This window comes from Cetorhinus maximus, chromosome 10, assembly GCF_964194155.1.
Source record: "Cetorhinus maximus chromosome 10, sCetMax3.hap1.1, whole genome shotgun sequence".
Taxonomy (NCBI): domain Eukaryota; kingdom Metazoa; phylum Chordata; class Chondrichthyes; order Lamniformes; family Cetorhinidae; genus Cetorhinus; species Cetorhinus maximus.
Genome location: NC_135888.1, coordinates 35919630 through 35941008, shown reverse-complemented (window position 1 = coordinate 35941008; position 21379 = coordinate 35919630). Strand labels below are relative to the sequence as shown.

The window sequence follows — 21379 nt, the reverse complement described above, 5'->3', positions numbered from 1 at the left end:
GAGGCACAGGTCATCCTTGATCTAACTTAAATTGTGCAAAGCAGACTCGAGAGGCTGAATGGTCCACTCCTGTTCCTAATATTCTTATACTCCCTTTGGCTAGAATATCTTATCTATATCCATCTAGTCTATGGTCCTGACCAGTGACCCATTGTCATTGACTTCAATAACTCTCCTGTTTATAGGTCTTTGTGCTGTGTACAGTTGTTAATTGATGTCCAATGAGTGGACACGGTGACAGTACCACAAAGAAGCATGTGGAAGATCACATGACATCCAATAGTAGAGTAGTGCGGGCTACCTCAGTAGTTAGCAGTCCGTAGTCAGCAGTTAGTAGTTAGAGTAGTATAAAGATAAAGTTTGAAGTGTAAGCACATATTTAGTTGCTGCTGAGTACCTTTGTAAATAAACAATGAGTTTCTAGCTATGAAGTGTCTGCTACTCAGCCCTATCATTAATACCAAATCAACCACCCTTCACAACAAGCATGTGGACAGGATCCAACAAACTGGCGTCTACGATCCAACATGATGCCAACCATTTATTGTGGCCAAGGCTGACACAGGAGGGGTTTAAGGAGTGATGATTTGGTGGCAGAGAGGATCAGAGCAATGCTTTTACACTCTTACGACTTAAATATGCAGCCATCTCACAAGCCATCTCTCATGCCTATGAAGGATTATTATAAATCTTCAATTATAAGATGTCTGCACTGAGAATATGTTGATAATTTACAACCCAATACCACACTGTGCTTTTAGTAAAATTATAATATGCTTGTGTCATATCATCCTCCTAATTTTTAACTTTTGAAGCACAAATTATTGGGTCTCATGGATTTGCAAAAGCTGCAAGTTTCATAGCAAAGGTTAAGACAATACAGTACACTGAGTGAATGAGAACCGCTGAACTCAAGATTGAATAAAGCTAAGGTAAGGCTCCAAAATGGCCATCCATTAATGTCCATCCAAGAGAGTGAAATGATCAGGGATCGATGTGTTTTCTCTCCGAGCAGCTCAATAACCTGTCACACAGTGCAAGCTACTCAGAAAATGCTTTCACCTTCATTCAGGCCTTGATTTTTGCCAACATGCAGAATATTGTTTCCTTCAATATTTAATGTGAAGCTTTCCAGGCCCTAATTTATGACCTTGATTTGATCTCAAGTTGCTAAGACTAACAATCTCAAAGTCCTTACTTTCTGAGAAGGGCATAAGAGTGAAACCAATTTTTTTTTTTCATTCACACATTGATGAACAAGGCAAAGTATACAGCGGAAGTAAAATGTATAGTATTTCTGTGGACTTGTTCTTTGGGGACAGGTGAAATGGATCCAGGATCAAACTGATTGACAATTTCCCCATCCTAAACTCTTTTTCCACTGCCTTGCTTTTAAGTTAATCCCTTTGAACCTTCAATTCCTTTCTCCCAGTTGTTGAATTTTGACACGCACAAAACATGATAAAAGCTGCTCTGATATCAAAATAACACTGTAAATGGCATGAAAGCAAGTCACTGCACAATTGTTCAGACACACACAATGCTGGCTGAAACAATTCTTCCCCATGACTAACTTATAAAGGGTATAACTCTAATTTTAGCACAGTGATTGATACTGGTGATAACCAAATGTGACTACATCGAAGGAAGGAAAGGTGCATACTGCAGGAATATAAGACTTCCATACATGCCGATAATGATGATAATGATTTATTTTCTTCGCCAAGTTTCTTTGGGGAATGTAAAGACCCATTTTGACTTTGACATCTGTTCAATTGTTTTTTACATTGAAAAGGTAAAAAGGTAGACTAAATAGAAGCAGAGGGTCTACCCCAATGCTACCTGCACTGACAATGCTGCTCTCCAATGGACAATAATGTTAAGTGCCCTTTCAATGAGTCTAAGGATCGTTTGTTCCTTCACCTACTTAGATGGTGCTGTCAACAATAGCAGCAGAGCTTTTCCATTCAGGGTATAAATTACAAATAAAGGAAATAGAAAGAGGATAAGAGAACAAATTTTGCTTACTAGGCCCTGTTCTCTGCATATAAAATGAAAAAAATGTGCAAATATTTGACTTGCACAATGTTAGGAACAATGTATAGCTTTAAGTTTAATTTATATTTTCTATTTGGGTGTTAAGAAAGGTGAAACCCAGTTTTAGTTTTATTTAAAGGTTTTTGTGACTGAGTGCCAGAAAGTCTGGGGCCCTGTTTGTATACATGCATTTTTAATGAGGTTTTACAACTTTTGAAGTGAAGAGATGGGTTACCAAAAGTTAATAGTTTGGTGAATTTTTAAAAAATAAAGTAGATAAAACTGTGCTGATGCCTAGAGACACTCAGAGAGACAGGGAAACACAGAAGGGCGGTCAGTTAGTGAGTGTGCAGCAGAGAGCGCAGGCAGAAAGTCTAATCTCCCTAGTAAGAAATCCTGCAAGCCTGCTGGGGAACTGAGTTTAGAGGAACTCATGTGTTTGCTCTGAAGTTGAAGGAATAGTGAGTTTAGATTGCGGTTTTTGGGTGTCTCAGGGAGCAATACCAGATGAGGAAAAGCATCTTATGAATGCTCAGAAGTCTGCTGGAAGATAACTATTTGAAACTGAGCCAACCCAAGCAAAACTTTGGTGTTAAGATAGCAGTAAATCTTCACTGGGGGGTTGTGCCTGTAAGAGTTGCTGGGATAAAATAAATAGTGTGGGTTTGAATCATTTTCTGGTATCTGCATTGAAATATTTCTAACCTTTTTGTCTAGTGTAATATAGTTCATTTTCCCTTGTTTAATAAACATTTGATTCTTTGCGTTAACAGTGTACTGGCAGACTCTTGTGAATGTGTTCAGTAACTGACCTCTACGGTTTCTGAAAAAAACAAAGTTAGGGTCTACCAAGCCAGGTTTCACTCTGGGATCTGGCTTATCCAGTGTTAACATCAGCCGGGATCATAACAACAGAAATAAAAATAAATAAACTGTATCCCCAAATGGCAGCAATAAATTCAGTTGTCGTAATTTTGACTTGGCAAAAATTTCAAGATCCATCAGAAAGCAGTGCAAACCTAGCTTGCTTTGCAAAATGAAAAACTGTTATTTTTGTTCACCTCTTGCCCCCCTCACAATACGTCAAAATAGGTAATTTAAGCGGGCCTGATTGAGCTGTCAGGAAAATGAAAGATAATGGAGGTGGCCCTATGGCAGTGTCATTGCCAAACCAGCCACCAACATGATTTGTAAAAATTATTTCATGGGATGTGGGTGTGACTGGCAAGGCCAGCATTTGTTGTTTATCCATTATTGCCTAATTCTGTAATAGATTCTGTCTGAATTTTCAGGAAAGAATTGAGCAGGGATTTAGTCAGCTCATACTGTGGAGTAAAGGGTTAACATCAGGAGCACCTGATACTGATGTAACTACTGACGTAACTGTGATGCAATGTCACATGAAAAAGAGAGTGAGATTTGGTGGGAAGCAGAAGTACATTGTGTAGAATACTGAGATGGGTATATAGATCTGTAAGTGATATTTACAAAAGGCTGATATTTGCTGCACCCCCACCTTCCTGAAAATTTAAATGGGGCGCGGTGACGTCGGGAGTTCCACCCGAGATCACCGCGCGTCATTTTACGCATCGGCGAGCGGGCCCCGCCCCCACTCACCAACGGTAAAATCCTGCCCTTTATGTGCATTATCCAAAACATTGTGGCAGCAAACAGCACGTAAAGACACAGAAAAGCTCCAAGAGAAGACTGTAGACCTGAGAGACCTCTGAATCCTTGCAAAAGGACAGAAAAAAAATTCGAAGACTCACCTGAGAACAGACCATCATGGATGCTGCAGAGGCGTGCAGACAGCAGTGAGCGCAGATCACAGTCAAAGAGCCAAACTTTTGAAATAGCAGCAGATCCAGAGCTTTGGGTAAACATGGGGTTAACATTGCCACTACATTGATCACCCTATTGGGCCATTATTGCTTTCACAGGTTACCATTTGCAATTGCTTCCGTACCTGAGCTATTCTAAAGAACTATGTCTCAGACCCTGGATGGAGTGAATGAGTAATATGCCATGTGGACGACACTCCCGTACATGGTTCATCAAAGGAAAAACATGACTGTCATGTAAGAACAGTGCTCAAAGTCCTACAAGAAGCAGGATTGATGTTAAACAACAAATAGGCCTTGCAAATTTTTGTGACAAAATTCTTCGGGCACATGCTCCAAGCTTCAGGAATGGCCAGTACGGAGAAAACCAAGATCATTCGAGAGTCCCTACAACCTCAAAATGTCATGGAATTATAACGATTCCTTGGGAGGTCACAGAATCACAGAGCAGAAGAGGCCCTTCAGCCCATCGAGTCTGCACCGACACATGAGAAACACGTCAATCAAGTAGGCAATTTCTAAACAAACTTGGTGGAAATCAACAAGTTATTACATCAGCTGTTGAAATAAGGTCAACAGTGGTGCTGGAACATGGACTAGCAAAATGCTTTTGATGATCAAAAATCACTTCATGCCACCAGAAATCCTTGCACACTAAGATCCAGAGTTGCCAACAATTGTAACAGCTGACTCATCATCTACAGCCTTAGGCGTAGTGTTGTTTCAAGTTCAAGAAAATGGACAAAGAAGACCAGTTCATTGTGCCTCAACATCTCTCATGGACACTAGGGAAATAAGCATTAGCAGCCATACGGTCCTTCAAGAAGTTCCCTGTTTATGTCATGGAATTAAGGTTTAAAAGCAAAATCACTCACAAACCTTTGGTTACTCTCCTTTACCTAAAGGAAATTGCAAAAATGCCATTAGAATTCAAAGTTTTAAATTGAGACTCATGGGGCTGAATTTTCTGGTTGGCAGGGGAGAGGAGCAGGCATAGGTGGGCACGGACCCAATCGCCACCCACAATCAGGTTCGTGCCGCCATTTTACGTGGGCAGGCCAATTGAGTCCCACCCAGCATAACGCGCGACTCCCGAGAATAGCAAGAGTGGGTGGGCGCTGGCGGGCGCTGGCGGGAGTGCATTGTCCGCTGGGTCCCATGGCGACCCAGAGGCCTGTTTATCTGAAGCGCTGGCAGCCTTTGCAAGGCTGCTCACCATGGCAAGTGGAAGGGTTTCTGGTGAGCAGGCCAGTCCAGAGGGTAGACCAACGGGACAGGCCAGGCCGGAGGGTAGGGTGGGGGGACCAGTGTGCCCCTCGTTTTTTGGATGACTGCCTTGCTGTCCTCCTCGAGGAGGTGGCAGCACGGCGGGAGGTGCTGGTTCTCCACAATGGGAGGAGGAGGCCCCCCCATATGACAAAATGTGCCTGGGAGGAGGTGGCGGAGGTGGTGAGCTCCCGTGCTGTGGTGTGGCTCACCTGGATCCAGTGTCGCAAGCGCTTCAATGACTTGTTGCACTCTGGCAGGGTGAGGACAATGTTGGCATTGGTCATTTAACCCAGCAGGTCTGCTTACCCCCTGCTGCACCCACCCCCCCACCCTCCCGCACCCCCAAATCTGAGTGCAGTGACTGTATTGAATCATTGATGGCATTTGCCCTTTGCTGGGTAGCAAGCAGATACTGCCCATGCTGAGGTCACCCGAGAGGGTGATGAAGAGATGTGTTTTGCCCCCGCAGCATGTGTTATACTGAGTCCCACATGGTTGGTTTGGGGGCAACCTGGAGTAGCTGCACCTAGGCGCTGTGTTTGAACTGCAGGACATGTTCAAGTCAGGGTGATGACATGCTGGGAGGGGAGCTTCAAGGTGGCGTGGCAACGAACCATCTGCTGCCCTCTGCACTCCACGTGCTTGCACCTCCTTGTTATGGAAGGATATACCGTGTGGTACCAAATGTGATGTAGGCAGCATGTGGCCAAGTTGGGGAGTGGGGGGGGTGGGGAGCAGGCCTAGCATCTTTGTGTGAGTGTTCGGCAGCAGCAGGGTGAGGAGGCACTGGGGCCCTGATATGTCCCACTCTGGTTGGGGTGGGCCGTGCGTGAATAGAGTCCATGTGCAATTTGCACTACTCAACGCTCATCTCTCATTTTCAGGAGAAGAATGCTCATAACGCAGCACAGTGCGCGAGGACTGGCGGCAGCCAGACGCAGGTCGCCATTCTTAGCTGCTTCAAGCAGGAGGCCCTGGATTTGGAGAGGTGCCATGCGCCCAGGTGCAGTGGTGTCAGTGAGACTGGGGCACCACAGCCAGGTATTTACCCCTTGACCAACATGGCTTGACCATTGGTTCTGGATGGATGAGCACATAATGATCCGGGGGACAAGGATGCACTTTGTCATTGTCTCCACGTTAACTGATCCCCTGTCCTTGTTCTTCCTTTCAGCATCATTGGAGCAGGGCCAGGAGGAGGAGCAGCACCTGAGGGGCCTGAAGTCTCACCAGCATCACACCTTTTCTGCGAGGCAGGCACCAGCGCAGATACGAGCACCTCGCTGGGAATTTGAACAGCGGCTAGTGTCCCGGGGCACAGTGGTGAGGGCACTTCACAGTCGTTGGAGGAGCTGGCAGAGACAGAGAGTGCCCATGAGAGTGCCCATGATGCCAGCAGTCAGAGGACTGCAGGGGACGAGGCACATGCTCAGTCAATGGCTGATGATGTGCCTCTGGAGTCGTCCGTGACCCAGCAAATGCAGGAAATGTGTCCGGGTGTGTGGGAGCATCTGTGGGAGATGCATGAGGCTATGCTTGGCTTGGTCTCCATGGTGGAGAAGTCTACGTGGATGATTGCCGAAGCAATGAGCCACATGTTCGAGCGCCATGCATCCTCCATGGAGAGAGTGGCAACTCTCATCAGGGCTTCCTGGGGATGCACTCTGACCAGCAAGCCCTCGCATCGGGGTTGACCTCAGCTGGTCAGTGCCAGTGTGGGAGATGGTTTGGGCATCAACTTGCCAGCTCGGTGCCCATCCATCCACCGTGAGCAGGGAGGTCCAAAGCGACCTCATGTTGGTGCAGCAGCTGCCTCGTGTCTCTGTGGGCACCTCTCAGGGCGCTCCGGATGAGGGCGGCAGCTCCTCCGCCCCTCTCCCAGTGACCGTAGCATCCATGAGGCTGCAACAACTGGGGAGATGCCAGCTGTGGAACTGGCAGATCCCTCCCGGGCAGGGCCGGCACAGGCTCCACGGGCCAGAGGACGACTGCCAACGTCATCGAGGCCAACAGGACAACAGAGTCAGCAGGCTGTCTCAGATGCCACTCTGAGCGATGGGGCAGCACCAAGACATAGCACCCGGAAACAGAAACATAAGGTACCTTAGGCACACCACGGGTTTCTCACTGGTGCTTTTGTGTTGACCCAAGATGAGGTCCTTATGATTTGTTTTGATTTGTAACACTATTGTCGTTTTTTTGGAATAAATTTGTTTGCTTGATATATTAAATTCAGATACGTCACCATGGCTGAGGGTGCCTCTTTTCATCTGCATGTGTATGGTTTCCAAAACTGTAATGAGCGCTTTGTTGGATATTCAGCTTTATTACCAAGGCCCTTAGTGACTCTTCCTAACCTGGCAGATTTTACTTAGGTGGCGAGTATTGAGCCTACAGCCCAGTCCAGGTGGTCCATCTAGTGTTCTAGCTGAAGGTTCATTGGATTAAAGCCTCCTGGGTGTCCCTGCCTCCCTGAAAAATGCCCGGGTCAGCATCTACCCCCTCAGCATTTCCCTGTGCGTGCTCATCCTCAGACTCACTGCTGGATTCATCGTGTGCAGCCGCAGCCACTGCGTCGACGTCTTCATTATCCACAGCATCTCCCCTTTCCAACACAAGATTGTGGAGAGCGCAGCATGCAACCAGTGTCAGCGACACACGATCTCGGGGGGTATTGGGGTGCACCCCCTGAACGGTCCAGGCATCGGAAGCGCATCATGAGAAGACCAATGGCTCTCTCCACCACAGCCCTTGTGGAGGCGTTTCTCGTATTGTAGCGCTGCTCAGCTTCTGTTCTTGGATGGTGGAGAGGCGTCATGAGCATTCTTAGGTGGTAGCCCTTGTCACCCAGCAGCCATCCATCCAGCCGGGCTGGAGCACTGAAGAGCCCCGGCACCTGGGAGTGTCTGAGGAGGTAGGCGTCGTGGGGGCTGCCTGGGTACCTTGCACAGACTTGTAGAATCAGCATCCTGTGATCACACACTATCTGAATGTTCATGGAGTAGAAGCCCTTCCTATTGACGAAGGCACCGGGTTCACCTGCTGGCACCTTGATGGCCACATGTGTACAGTCTATAGCACCCTGGACACGGGGGAAGCCAGCAATTGCTGCGAAGCCTCTGGCTCGCTGTATCTGGCTTACCTCGTCCCAATGGTAGTGGATGAAGGTCAATGTGTGCCTGAACATATCGTCTGTAACCTGCTTGACACAAGTGTGGACAGCTGATTGGGAGACACCGCAAAGATCACCCACCGACCCCTGGAAGGAGCCAGAGGCATAGAAGTTGAGGGCAACTGTGACCTTCAGAGCCACTGGCATGGGGTGTCCACCCACACAGTTAGCGGAGATCTCAGGTCCTGTCATCTGACTGATACAGTTGACTGTCTGCCTTGAGAGATGGAGCCTCCTTCGGCACTGCACCTCAGTCATATTGAGGTAACTGCTTCGCTGCCTGTATACCCTGGCAGCAGAATAGTGGCATCTTCTGCGGCCCCTTGCACCTTGGACTACCTCTTGGCCCTGTGCCCCTTGTGCCTGCGTCTGTTCTCCCAATGGTGGCTCCCCTGGAGCCTGCATTTGCATTCATGGCCTCCTTTCCCTTCTAGCCCCCTCTTCCTCCTCAGAGGAGCTGCCTCCAGTGGACAGTTCAGCTCCCATTCCCAGGCTATGGGAAGGCTTCCTGAAACCTGCAGACTCAGAAAAGATTACTCACTGCAGAGTGCTGACCTGAAGGTTAAGAGTCCAGAAAAAGCAATCGATATGCATTTTGAAGTACTGCAGATCACACACGCAAGTTTCAATAACTTTCATAAATAATTACTTGACTGTGCACACTCACAACCCCAGTGAGCCCTCTTATCCCACCTGTGGATGCGGTTAATATAAATGTGTCCTACCCGCCTGCCTGTTGCCCCGGTTGCCCCGTGCACTGACCCGAGGATTGCATGGGTGCTGAAAAACCAGCGTCGATTGGTGAGTCAAGAGCCTTAAATGACCCGTTAATTAATGGCGGGCACGCACCGGACATCATCAAGCGCCCTCCCAGCAAAATGATGCGATGGCATGCGGTGATGTCGGGATGCTCGCCCAACGTCACCGTGCATCATATTAAGCGTGGATGTGCGGGGCCCGCCCCCGCACGCCAACAGGAAAATTCTGTCCATGAGAATATATTTACTGAGTACATTCAAGGGAAGTAACAGACGACAGTGGATGCATTATCAAGAATACCAGTGGAAGGAGTTAAACTGGAAGATCTAAATTTCATCAAGGAAGTGGAAACATATACTTCGCCCTTTACCAAACACTTATCAGCCACTGAGAAGAGATTACCAGAAATTAAGCAAGCACAACAGCAGGATGGAAAGTGCATTACAATAAAAGAATTGCACACTTTATTCTTGAATGGCCTGACTCTAATTTTTAGGTAATTTATCCTAGTCCTGGGCTCCCAAACAGCAAACATAGTTTCCCTCTATCTACTCCATCTGCTCCCCTTAATATCTTGAAACATTAATTAAATTACCCATTAATCATCTAAATTCCAGGGAAACAACCCTAGCTTTGTAACCTCTGCTCATCATTTAACCCTTGGAGTCCAGATATCATTCTGTTGCACCTATGCTGCTCTCTCTCCAAAGCCAATTTAACCTTGCTAATATAAAAAGAGAAAATGCTGGAAATACTCAGCAGGTCAGGTAGCATCTACAGGGAGAGAAACAAGGTTAATATTTCAGGTCAATAACTTTACATCAAGAGTGGAAAATGTCAGAGGTGTTACCGTTTTTAAACAAGTATAGGAGCAGGAAAAGCGGGGAAGGGAGGAAAGAACCAAAGAGAAGGCAGTCAAGATTACAGAGTAAAGGGAATGATGGTGCAAGACAAAATGGGATGGTAATGTGGCAAGTAAAGGAACAAAATATGAGCCTAGAGGAGGTGTGAATAGCAATAGCAGAATTATTACCAATAGATGCTGTCCGAAAATTGAGAGCAGTAGTTAAGATATGTGTAGTGATTGTAGGTATAAGCTTTCTTATTGATTGTAATTGATGTGATTGTACTGACAAATGAGCCCTAAGTGTGGGTAATCTTAGGGGCGGAGCTTTTCTAGCTGTGAATCTGTTGAATCATGTAGCTTCTACAAAAGTTCTGTAATAAAGTTATCTGTTTCAAGTAAGAAACCTATCCGGTACATCAATTTTAGTACAATTGACAACGAGGATAGATAGCTCCAACACTGCACCTCACCTTATGAATGTGAGTACATCAATTATTAAGGAAAGAAAGAAAAGTATATTCACCAGTCATGCCGCTTTTCTACCCTGAAGACTCAACCATGCAAGACTGGAGCCATTACACAGAGTGCCTAGCTTTTTATTTTGTGGTGAATGAAATAAGAGTGGAGGAGAAGCAGAAAGCAATACTTTTAAGTGACTGCGGGAGCAAGACATATAACCTTATCCATAGTCTGACGGCCCCGAATGCGTCCAATTCTAAATCTTTTAATGAGCTGGTAGACCTCATGAAGACGCATTTTCAACTGAAGCTGTCGGTGATCATGCAGAGATTTAAGTTTAACTCCAGACTAAGGGTCCCGGGTGAGTCCATCGCAACTTATATCGTGAAGTTGAAACAGTTGACTGAGCACTGCGACTTTGGAGATACACTCAATGACATTTTGCAGGACTAGTTGGTTTGTGGCCAACACAGTGATGCCACTCAGCGCCGTTTACTTGCAGAAGTTAATATTGATTTGAAACGCGCCATGGAAATAGTGCTAGCGATAGAGAATGCTGAGAGAGACTTACAGACTTTACAGAGTGTGCAACATGGCGCTGTTCTTCAGTTGGGTTGGGAACCTACCGCCAGACATGGCATGAAAACCAGAGAGACAGCCGCGAAACGGGAGACAGTCTCTACTGCTCAAGGAATGAAAAGGTATACTGGAAGCATTTCACCAGCAATTCAGAAATTAATCTGTCACTGATGTGGCGGTAACCATGTATCAGAAACCTGCAGATTTAAAGAGGCAGAATGCCACTATTGCCACAAAAAAGGGCATGTAATAAAGCAATGCAGGGCAAAATCAAGACAGCCAATCAGACAGTAGACCAAAATAATTGAAGTGCACAATATAACTGAACCAGAAGTTGCTAATACGCACATCTATTTCCTATACAATGTCAAAGCAGTAAAAACTGAACTAACCACCATCACCCTTCTGGTGTTATGGCACAGCCGATGGTAAATGCTGAGTTGTTCAAATCCCAAAGGGAAACTTGAAACGACTGCCACAACTTGTTCTGCAATTTGTATAAATTTCGAAATGCATGCCTTGAATTCAGTAGTAATAAGACCACCAAGTTTTATAGGCTTTTACAAAACTGGATTAAACATTTATTAATAAGAGAAATGGTTTTAAAGCCCATGCATTGATCTACAAATTACTACTATGATAACTTCTAAATTGCCTAATTAATCTGACTCCCAGTTACACTTTCGTTAAGGCAACAGTAAGACACAAAGTCCCAGGCAAGGTGACACACGATACCCTGAAGCAGTCAAATTCAAAGTGAGTTTTCTTAACTTCAGTTGTGTGAAGACAGCAGCTTCAGACATAGATGCTGAAGGCTTTTCACACTTGCTAGATCTTAAAAATGCCTACCCTTACACACAGCCTTTGCTCCTTTAAACATATTTCCCCCTTTGAATGCAAATTCCCATTGTTTCACTATGCCTTTGGACTTTACCAGTCTGATAATAAAAATCTCTCATAGTACTTAGTTTTACCAGTAATCTTTGGGAAAAATAAACACACTGTTTCTAAACTTCACCTGGCTACGTGTAATATTTCACTCCCTCTTTTGAAAACAATCTAGTCTGGTTTATTTAAAAATGCAAATATCTTTTTACACCTTACATTCCAAACTTGCCCCATGTTTACCATGTTGACATCAAAGCCTTCAGATCAGCTGCCTTTAATCCAATTAAATCTCTCTCTCTCACACACACACACACACACACACACACATATAGGCACAGACACCACTATTTTACAATAAATTCCAATAACATTATTATACCTTCCTGATAATGGGAAGCCTCTGGTCATGGAGGTGACACTTCAGTTCTTTAAAGCCAGACCTGTGCTTTCTGCCCTAAAGGAGAAGGTGGATGCAGAATTATATCACTTCGAGAAGTTAGGCATAATCCAGCCAGTCTAATTTTCAGAATGGGCAGCGCCCATTGTCCCTGTGATGAAACCAGATCAAACTACTCGCATCTGCGGAAACTAATAATTAGCTGTGAACCACAGTGGTGGGACAACACACATTTAAATACCTAAATGAAGGTACCCAGCCACTGGATCTGGAGCAAACCATGGCTCAGCTGAAGACGTACACTGGAGAGTCAATACATGTGAAAGGCATGGCCAAGTACCTGCGTCTTATAGGCAACAGATAGCCCAGCTTCCAGTGATCATAGAGACAGGTAAAGGATCTAGTCTCCTGGGCCACAATTGGTTACAAAAAATTAAGCTCAACTGATCAGAAATATTCCAAGTGAGAACAAGAGGAGTTCCTGAGCTGTTAAGGAAATATGACAGCGTACCTCATTGTTAAGGTCCAATAGCCGCTTGGCAATTAAGACTGAGACCAAGACTGGCTTCTTCAAAAAGAGTTTATTTTTAGTGCATAAAACTCTACCTCTCACTCACTTCCATTGTCTCACCTGTTATCCTTTTTATACAACCAAATGGGTACTTTGGTTGTTAACTAATACGTTGCAATTGAACTCCTTTAACTATTTCCATCCCTAACATTCATGATGAATTGGAAAAGATAAAGGGCCTACAAGCAAAAATATATGTAGATTCAGAAGTGACACCCCGATTCTTTAAGGTCAGGCCTGTGCCTTACGCCCTAAAGGAGAAGGTGGATGTGGAATTGTTCCATTTGGAGAAGTTAGGAATAACCCAGCCAGTCCAATTTTTGGAATGGATAGCACCCATTGTCCCTGTAGTGAAACCAGGTCAAACCATTTGAATCTGCGGAAACTACAAATTAATTGTGAACAAGGCTGCTAAATTAGATAAATATCCTATCCCGAGGATTGAAGATTTGTACGCTAAGCTAGCTGGAGAAAAATTCAACACCAAACTGGACATGAGTCATGCATACCAACAGCTAGAGCTGGATAGCACATCTAGAGGGTCTGTAACCATCAACATGCACCAGGGCCTGTACCAATATACACGCCTACCCTTTGGTGTATCATGCCTGTGAAATCTTCCAAAGGACCATGGAAAGTCTATTGCAAGGACTTCCCCAAGTTGCAGTGTACCTGGATGACGTCCTGATCACAGGACCAATGGAACCTGAACATTTGGCCAACCTAGAAGAGGTTTTAAGAAGATTTTTGGAAGTTGGTGTATGATTGAATAAAGAGAAATGTACTTTCCAAGCAACTTAAGTCTCTTACTTGGGTCATCGAGTGGATGACCAGTCCAGTAGAGGAGAAAGTCAGGGCAATCAAGGAGGTGCCCTCTCCTACCAGTGTCACTGAACTCATGTCTTTTTTGGGCATGATAAATTATTATGGTCACTTCATGCCAAACTTGTCAACAGTATTAGCACCTTTACACTTACTATTAAAAAAGAACCATCGTTGGTCATGGAAGGTGCAATAAGAAAAAGCCTTCAAAAAGGTCAAGAAGCTATTACATTCATCATGTTTATTAGTACACTATGACCCATCAAAAGAATTAATATTAACTTGTGACGCATCTCCTTACCGTGTGGGAGCTGTGTTGTCACGCAGGATGGAAGATGGTTCCAAAAGGCCAATAGGCTATGTCTCCAGAACCCTCTCTGCAGCTGAGAAGGGTTATTCACAACTCGCAAAAGAAGGTTTATCAGTAATATTTGGAGCAAAGAAATTCCATCAGCATCTGCATGGTCAAAATTTCACCATATTGTCGGATCACAAGGCACTGATGGGTTTATTTAGTGAAGATAAAGCAATTCCGCCGAATTCAACGTTGGGCTTTGATTTTATCAGCGTATGAGTACACCTTTATGCACCTATCTGGTGTGCATATTGCAAATGCAGATGCACTCAGTCATTTTCCATTACCAGATTGTGTTGAATTTCTTGGACTCCTCGCCGGTCTATGTGAAGCAAATATGGAACTGGACAAACCGGGATCCAACTTTGTCAAAAGTCCTAGGCCAAGTGTTGCAAGGATGGTTGAATTCACCAGTGTCTGAAGAGATAGGACCATTCCATGCCCGTTCAACTAAGTTAAGTTGTGTTATGATGCAGCAGATGATGTGTGCCTGGTGGATCAAATCCACGAGGGAAACTTGATCAGGCTATCACAATAGTTTTGCAATTTGTATTTATTTTGATATGCATGCACTGAATTCAGAAGTAATAAGTTTACCAAGGCTTTTTAAAAAAACTAAATTAAAATATTTTTAACAAATGAGAAGATTTTAAGCACATACATAGAGCTACAAATTACTACAATAATAACTCCTAAAGTTCCTCATTAACCTGACTCCCAGTTATACCTCCTTTAAGGCAACAGTCCAAAACTAGATCTTTAAATTTTAAACAGATCCAGCAAACTAAGACAATATCCTGAACAATGAAATTCCTAATGGCTTTCTGCTCCAGCTTCAGTTTCAGTAGACAGCAGGCTTATGCACAAATACTGAAGGCTTCATTAAGGCTACTTCATACACATCTGTGGGATCACACAATGCCTTCCCTTCATAGCCTTTTATTCCTTTATATATACATTTTTCTCTTTCTAATATGAAAATGTCATTGTTTCCATATGTCTTTGGAACTTTATTTTTCTCATAATATAAATCCTTTCGTGTTGCCAATATTCTCATTATCTTCTTTGAAATTCAAACCTCCTTTCATCTATCCAAAAATGAAAATTCCCTTCACATCTTACATGCTAAGACCCCAACCATGTTTACCTACTTAGCATTTTAAAGACATTTCTACACCTTACTTCTTTTGATAACTTCAACTTGCAGTCTGCTTGTAATTAAAATGTAATTAAATCACACACAGACAGAAAAACACAAGCCTCCATAAATCTATTTTACAATAAATTGCAACAATATTATGAAAATCATTATACTTTCATGACAGTTGTCAAGATGGTATCTGGTTGTGGGGATCAAAAGCCATTGTCCCTTCGCAAGGAAGAGAACCATTCTTGACAGAGCTTCACAGTGCACATCCAGGCATTTAAAAGATAAAGATTTTTGTGCGAAACTATGTCTGTGTAGACAGTGACATAGAAAGAATGTCTCCGGTGTCAGCAAAAACAGACGTTGCCCATTTCAGCTCCACTGCATCCATGGGTGTGTCCTGGTCAACCCCTGGTTAGACTACATATAGACTATGTAGGTCCATTTTTAAGTACCATGTGTTTATTGATCATCGATGTGCATTCTAAGTGGATGGACATGTATGAAGTTCGATCAGCAACATCCTGTGTGCCTACTGAAAAGCTGCGCCAATGCTTTAGTATATATGGCCTACCGGAAGTCATTGTTTTGGATATGGTACTGCCTTCACTAGTATGGAATTTCAGAGATTTGTGAGCTTAAATGGAATTAAACATATTAAAACAGCATCATGTCATCCCTCATCAAATGAGTTAGCAGAAACAGCAGTGCAAACTTTCAAATCAGGAATAAAGAGGTTATCTGAAGGTACGTTAGAAACTCAAATTTCATTTTTCTTCTCAATTATCGTCTGATTCCTCATGCAACTATGGGTTCAACACCGCCTGAATTACTGATGAAATTCCACCTTCATGCAAGGTTAAGTCTGATGTTTCCAAACTTAGAAGGGAAGGTAGAGAAGAATCAGAGTAGTCAGAAATTGAATCATGATATTCATTGCAAAGCTTGAAAATTTACTGAGAGACACAATTTTCGTGCAGAATTTTGGAAATGGTCCTAATTGAGTTCCCGGTATAATTGCCTCTGAAATTGGACTTTTGTCATGCCAAGTTGAAGACCAGATTATTAGAAAACATATGGATCATTTAAGGAATAGAGAGACATTTTGACAGCCAACGACTCCGCCTGTAATTGATGTCGAACTTTTAATCCCTGAGATGACAGATCGACCTAGAATAGACGTACCTGATGTCTTTGTTGAATTACCTAACCCTGAACTGCCATCATCTAAGGATGCCCCTGGTGCTGCAGCTCCTGATCATGTTGATCCATTTGGGAGCATCTCAAGTGGTGGAGCTGCACTGCTCTAACTGAATTAGAAAACCACCTCCAAGACTTAATCTTTAATTACATGACCTGTGTATATATGAATATGTTGTGGATTAAGATATTCTTTGTAAATAAGAAAGGTAAAAAAAAATTAAAGGGGGAGGAAATGTGCTGATTGTTGGTATAACCTTTCTGACTGCCTTTAGGGGTCATGTGATTATACTGACGAATGAGCCCTAAGCGCGGGTAATCTTAGGGGTGGAGCTTTTCTAGTCGTGGACCTGGTTCAAACATGTAGCTTCTACAAGAGCTCTGTAATAAAGTCATATGTTTCAAGTAAGAAACCTGACCGGTACATTAAGTTTATTACAATATGAGGTTGTTAAACTCAGTGAATCCTGGAGGTTGCAAAGTGCCTAATCAAAAGATCTTCGAGGTTCCTTAGACTTAGTACACTGCGCGAGACCGAAGCCCGAGTGGGAGTGAGGTGGAGAATTAAAATAACAAGTAACCAGAATCAGGATTTGCCTGCAGTCTGAATTGAGGGTGGTGTTCTGCAAAGCAATCACCCAATCTTTATTGGGTCTTCTCAGTGCGGCACTGTGAGCAATGAAGACCATATGCTAAATTGAAAGAAGTACAAGTGAATCGCTGTTTCGTTTAGAAGGAATATTTGGGATCTTGATCCTTTTCCTTACCTCCATTTACTCATGGATAGTCCCTCATTGCGTACATATTATTTATCTTATTACAGTATTTAAGGGACAATTTATTCTACTAATTTTGGGGACAAACTGAAAGCTTCTTTTCTTCTGGGGTACATGGACCTGAAAAAAGCATCTGATTTCAGAATGGCAGGAATCTTGATGAATGAAAATGCTAACATGTTTCCACCCTCCTCCTGCCTCCCACTAGGGGCCACCATGGGTGCAACATCATTTTTTGAAAGGTGTAAGCCTAACTCACTTCGAGGAAATTCCCCACCCACCCTCCCCCCCTGCCTCCTTATTTTTAATACAATGGATTTGAGCTACTAACAAAATAAAGTGGTACCACACACATCTTCAGAAAATCATTTCACTTAAAAAGCATTGTTTTACTGAACGTTTGGGGACTCAAATGATTAATACATAGGAAAACAACATAATAGATTTAGAAATGATATGGCCAATCTATTTTCTTAGCGCTCCTGCACCGCAAAATTTGGCACTACACTCCTGTATTTGGATTCATACACACCACCATAAGGAGTTTAGCAATAGGATATGTTGGACTTTTGTCAGCAAATTTTGAAAGGTTGTTTGCAGGTTTTCAGAATTCTATAACAGATCACTGGAAAGTTATGTGATTAAAACTCAGATTATGCTGTTAGAAAATATTTCAGTTCTATTTAAGGCCAATGTCCTGTGTTCATACATCTTTTGGGCTATACTCTGATTGAATTGCAGAAAAATCATGGCTGTGTATAAGTAGGCATATGAACAGAAGTGGGCCATTCAGCCCCTGGTATATGGCTGATCCTGTGTCTCGACTCCATTTAATCTTCTGAGTTCCATATCCTTTGATGGCGTTACCTGTAAAAATCTACTGATCTCAGTCTTCAAAGCTTCAATTGTCCCACCACCTTCAGCTTTTTAGAATCAGAGACTCTTACAGCACAGAAGAAGGCAAATTGGCCCTTCATGTCTCTGGCAGTTCTCTGAACAAGCTTTCCAATGAGGCCCACTCCCTTGATGTTTCCCCATAACCTTCAATTCCCTTTTGAAAGTTACTAACAATCTGCCTCCACCACCTCTTCAAGCAATTCATCCAGATCATCATAACTCATACGTAAAATTATTTCTCTTCATTATCCCTGGGGTTTTTTTTGCCATTTATTTTGTATCTGTGTCCTCCAGTTATTGACACTCAAGCCAATGGAATCATTTTCTCCCCATCAACTCTAATAAAATCCTTCATAATTGTGAACATTTTTTTTTTGGCTGTGTGCGCAAGGGCAGAGGATTCTAAAATTCCAAGGTGGGTGGTTCTTTGAAGAGAAATGCATCAGACAGTAACTTTGCAAAGGGGAGAAAAATTAGAACAGAAAGAGCAACCGGTTTACAGGAATGGAATCAGACCATATGTCTCCATTTATTAAAACCTAATGACTGAAGAAAAGATGCAAATGTACATTGTGGTGGATTGTGGGGTAGAATTTCCTACGGGAGTGAATCGGGAAGTTACATTTGAAATAATGCTCATTTGTGAGCCTATTTTTCTGACAACACTTCACACTTAAATTTCCTTCCAACCCTATTAAATGGAATGTAAATTTTGGTACTAAATATGTACTGTCATGAAAATATAATAATTTTCATAATATTATTGCAATTTATTGTAAAGATAGGTTAATAGTGGATTTTGGATTAGTTTCTCTGTGTGTAGGTGTGTGTGTGTGGGTTTTAATTGAATTAAAGACAGCTGGTCTGGGTGCTTTGATGTATCAGAAGGGAAACTACGTTTGAAATGCTAAACAGGTAAACATGGCTGAAGTTTTAGAATATGAGGTGTGAAGAAAATTCGCATTTTTAGATAAACCCAAGTAGTGAACTTCAAAGAGATGGCAAGGTGTTACATCTAGCAATAAGAGGCTTAGCCAAACAGTGTGTTTATTTTTCGCAAAACTACCGATAATATGAGTACTATGAAAGATTTATATTATGGAAAAAGTAAATTTGCAAAGAAAAATTGGACCAATGGGATTTACATTAAAAAGGGAGAAACATGTATAAAGGAGATGAGGTCAAGTGGAAGGAAGGAGGACTTCTAAGATCCAACGAGTGTGTGCCAAGCTGCTGTTTCCAGGAACCAAAGCTAAGAGAATTTATTTTATATATCACTGTCCAGGGTTTTGTGTGCTTTGTCTACGTCTGTTGAAATCTATGTTGTTTTACTGTTGCCTTAACGGAGGTGTAACTGGGAGTTAGATTAATTAGGGGATTTAGGACTTATCATAATAGTAATTTATAGACCTATGTATGTGCTTAAAATCATTTCTTATATTAATAAATGTTTAATTTAGTTTTGTAAAAAAAAAACTCTAAGACTCGGTGGTCTTATTACTACTGAAATGAAGGCACACATCTTAAAATAAGAGTACAAATTGCAAAACAGTTGTGGCAGCTGTTTCAAATTTCCCTCTGGGATTTGAGCAGCTCAGCATTTACCATCCACTGTGCCATAACTGTACATCACATCAGGACCTGAGTAAAATGTGGAACTCAAATCATATATTCCTTCTTTAAGCATGAAAATGGTAGTTTCAAGCCACCTAACCTTCATTTATGCACAGTAAGTATAGCATGTTTTAAAAGCTACAATTCACATTTTTTTTATATTCAAAGAAACAGAAAATACAGAACAGGTCTCAGTGTAGACAAACTGATTTTTTTAAAAAAAATCACAATAAAGCAACATAAAAATTATTTTATTTCCTGCTGCGCCTAAAATTCTGGGCTTAATTCACCCCCGATTTGAGCCAGCATAGTTGCAGGACATTGGCATGAATGGCCCTTTTAGCCTGGAGATGGAGCCAAGTTACTGGGCCCAGATGCATTTGAACACAAGTCTGAAATGATGAGCAGAAAAGATTGAGGGAATGCAAACATTTGCAAGTACTGCATAACACATTTATGTTTAATCTTTAATGCCTGACATTAGACACTGGACAAGTGTCTCTGAGTACAAATACACAGAAAATTCCACCCCAATGTGTCTGAGCAAATAGTATTCATTAACTCCTCTCCATGACACAACCTCCTATAACAAGAAACAACAATACTTCATAATAGATAAATATGCAGAGCCCATTTTCTTATTCGTCAGATCAGCAAGAACAAAAGTTTGAGCAGAACTAAGAGCAATAATGTCAGTTTTCACTTCAAGCACTCACCTGGACAGAGGACTGCCCCTTTTGCATGGCTCATCATTATGCAGCCCAGTCTCCTCTTACTCTGACCTTCTATGCATTCCCCCCTCCCTCTACCCCATCACTTCAGCAAGCCTACTATTCTTCTGCTCAGAGGAAACTGTGTCCATTTAAAAGTGTAAAATCTGATTGTTGCTTGGTAAACACTGGATGAGTTCATTTGAAGGTTAATTGCCATTCGGGCTAGAGATTAGGCTGAGCCTGTCACAAACTTAATTAAAGATTGCTGAATTTATGGCTCCAGTGCTTTCTGTTGCGAGAGAATTTTCCATACCATCCAAAGGGTTGCCTTTGTTTCCTTATGCCTTTCTTCAAAGTATGAGAGAGAAATTTGCATCAATCATTCTTTCTAAGTATTATGGACAGGAAGTGCATGGTAGATGTATCATGAGACATAGATGCACCCGAGGTTATATCTTGATGAAAGATGATGATAAAAAGGACACAGCCAAGTGTTCCTAGAGGAAAATATGTCACTGGTGGTTAATATAAAATAAGTGATTATGCTGGAGGATTGCATAATTAGGCTTTGGATTGAAAGGTGCCTAGAGATGAGATAAATCATGCTGTTTTGTTTTGCTCACTGGTTACAAAGATGATTTACATTGCAGAGAAGGTGAGATCTATAACAAGGAAGTTGGAAAGGACATTCTGATAATTCCCTAGACTGGAATAAATTATATGGGGAATGGTTAGTCCAACATGTCAGAAAGGAAAGGAAGGGTACAACAAAGTTAATGTTGATCTAGACCTCTCCTTAAGCTGAGCTGAGCCAGTCTAATATTGAACTGAATAACAAGATTTGAAATATTATGAACAAAAAACAGTGGAGTCTTATGTTACAAGCTGCCTAATAATGTATCAACAATACAATAGGATGAAATATAATAAACTCTGAATTTGCCTTCAAAAAGTTATTTAATTTCTTATTGTATCAGAATAGCTATCTTGTCATGATTGTGTGGCACAGTGGGTATTGTCCATGCCACTTGAGCCA

General features: G+C 42.5%; 1 long non-coding RNA gene across 1 annotated transcript in view; it reads right to left on the bottom strand.

The window, feature by feature from the left end:
- LOC144685222 (uncharacterized) overlaps window positions 1–21379 on the bottom strand; it is a 112800-nt gene that overhangs the window by 38470 nt on the left and 52951 nt on the right. Inside the window, exon 2 of the long non-coding RNA XR_013577676.1 lies at window positions 12231–12305. This is a non-coding gene — a long non-coding RNA (uncharacterized LOC144685222). The remainder of the gene's footprint in view (window positions 1–12230; window positions 12306–21379) is intronic.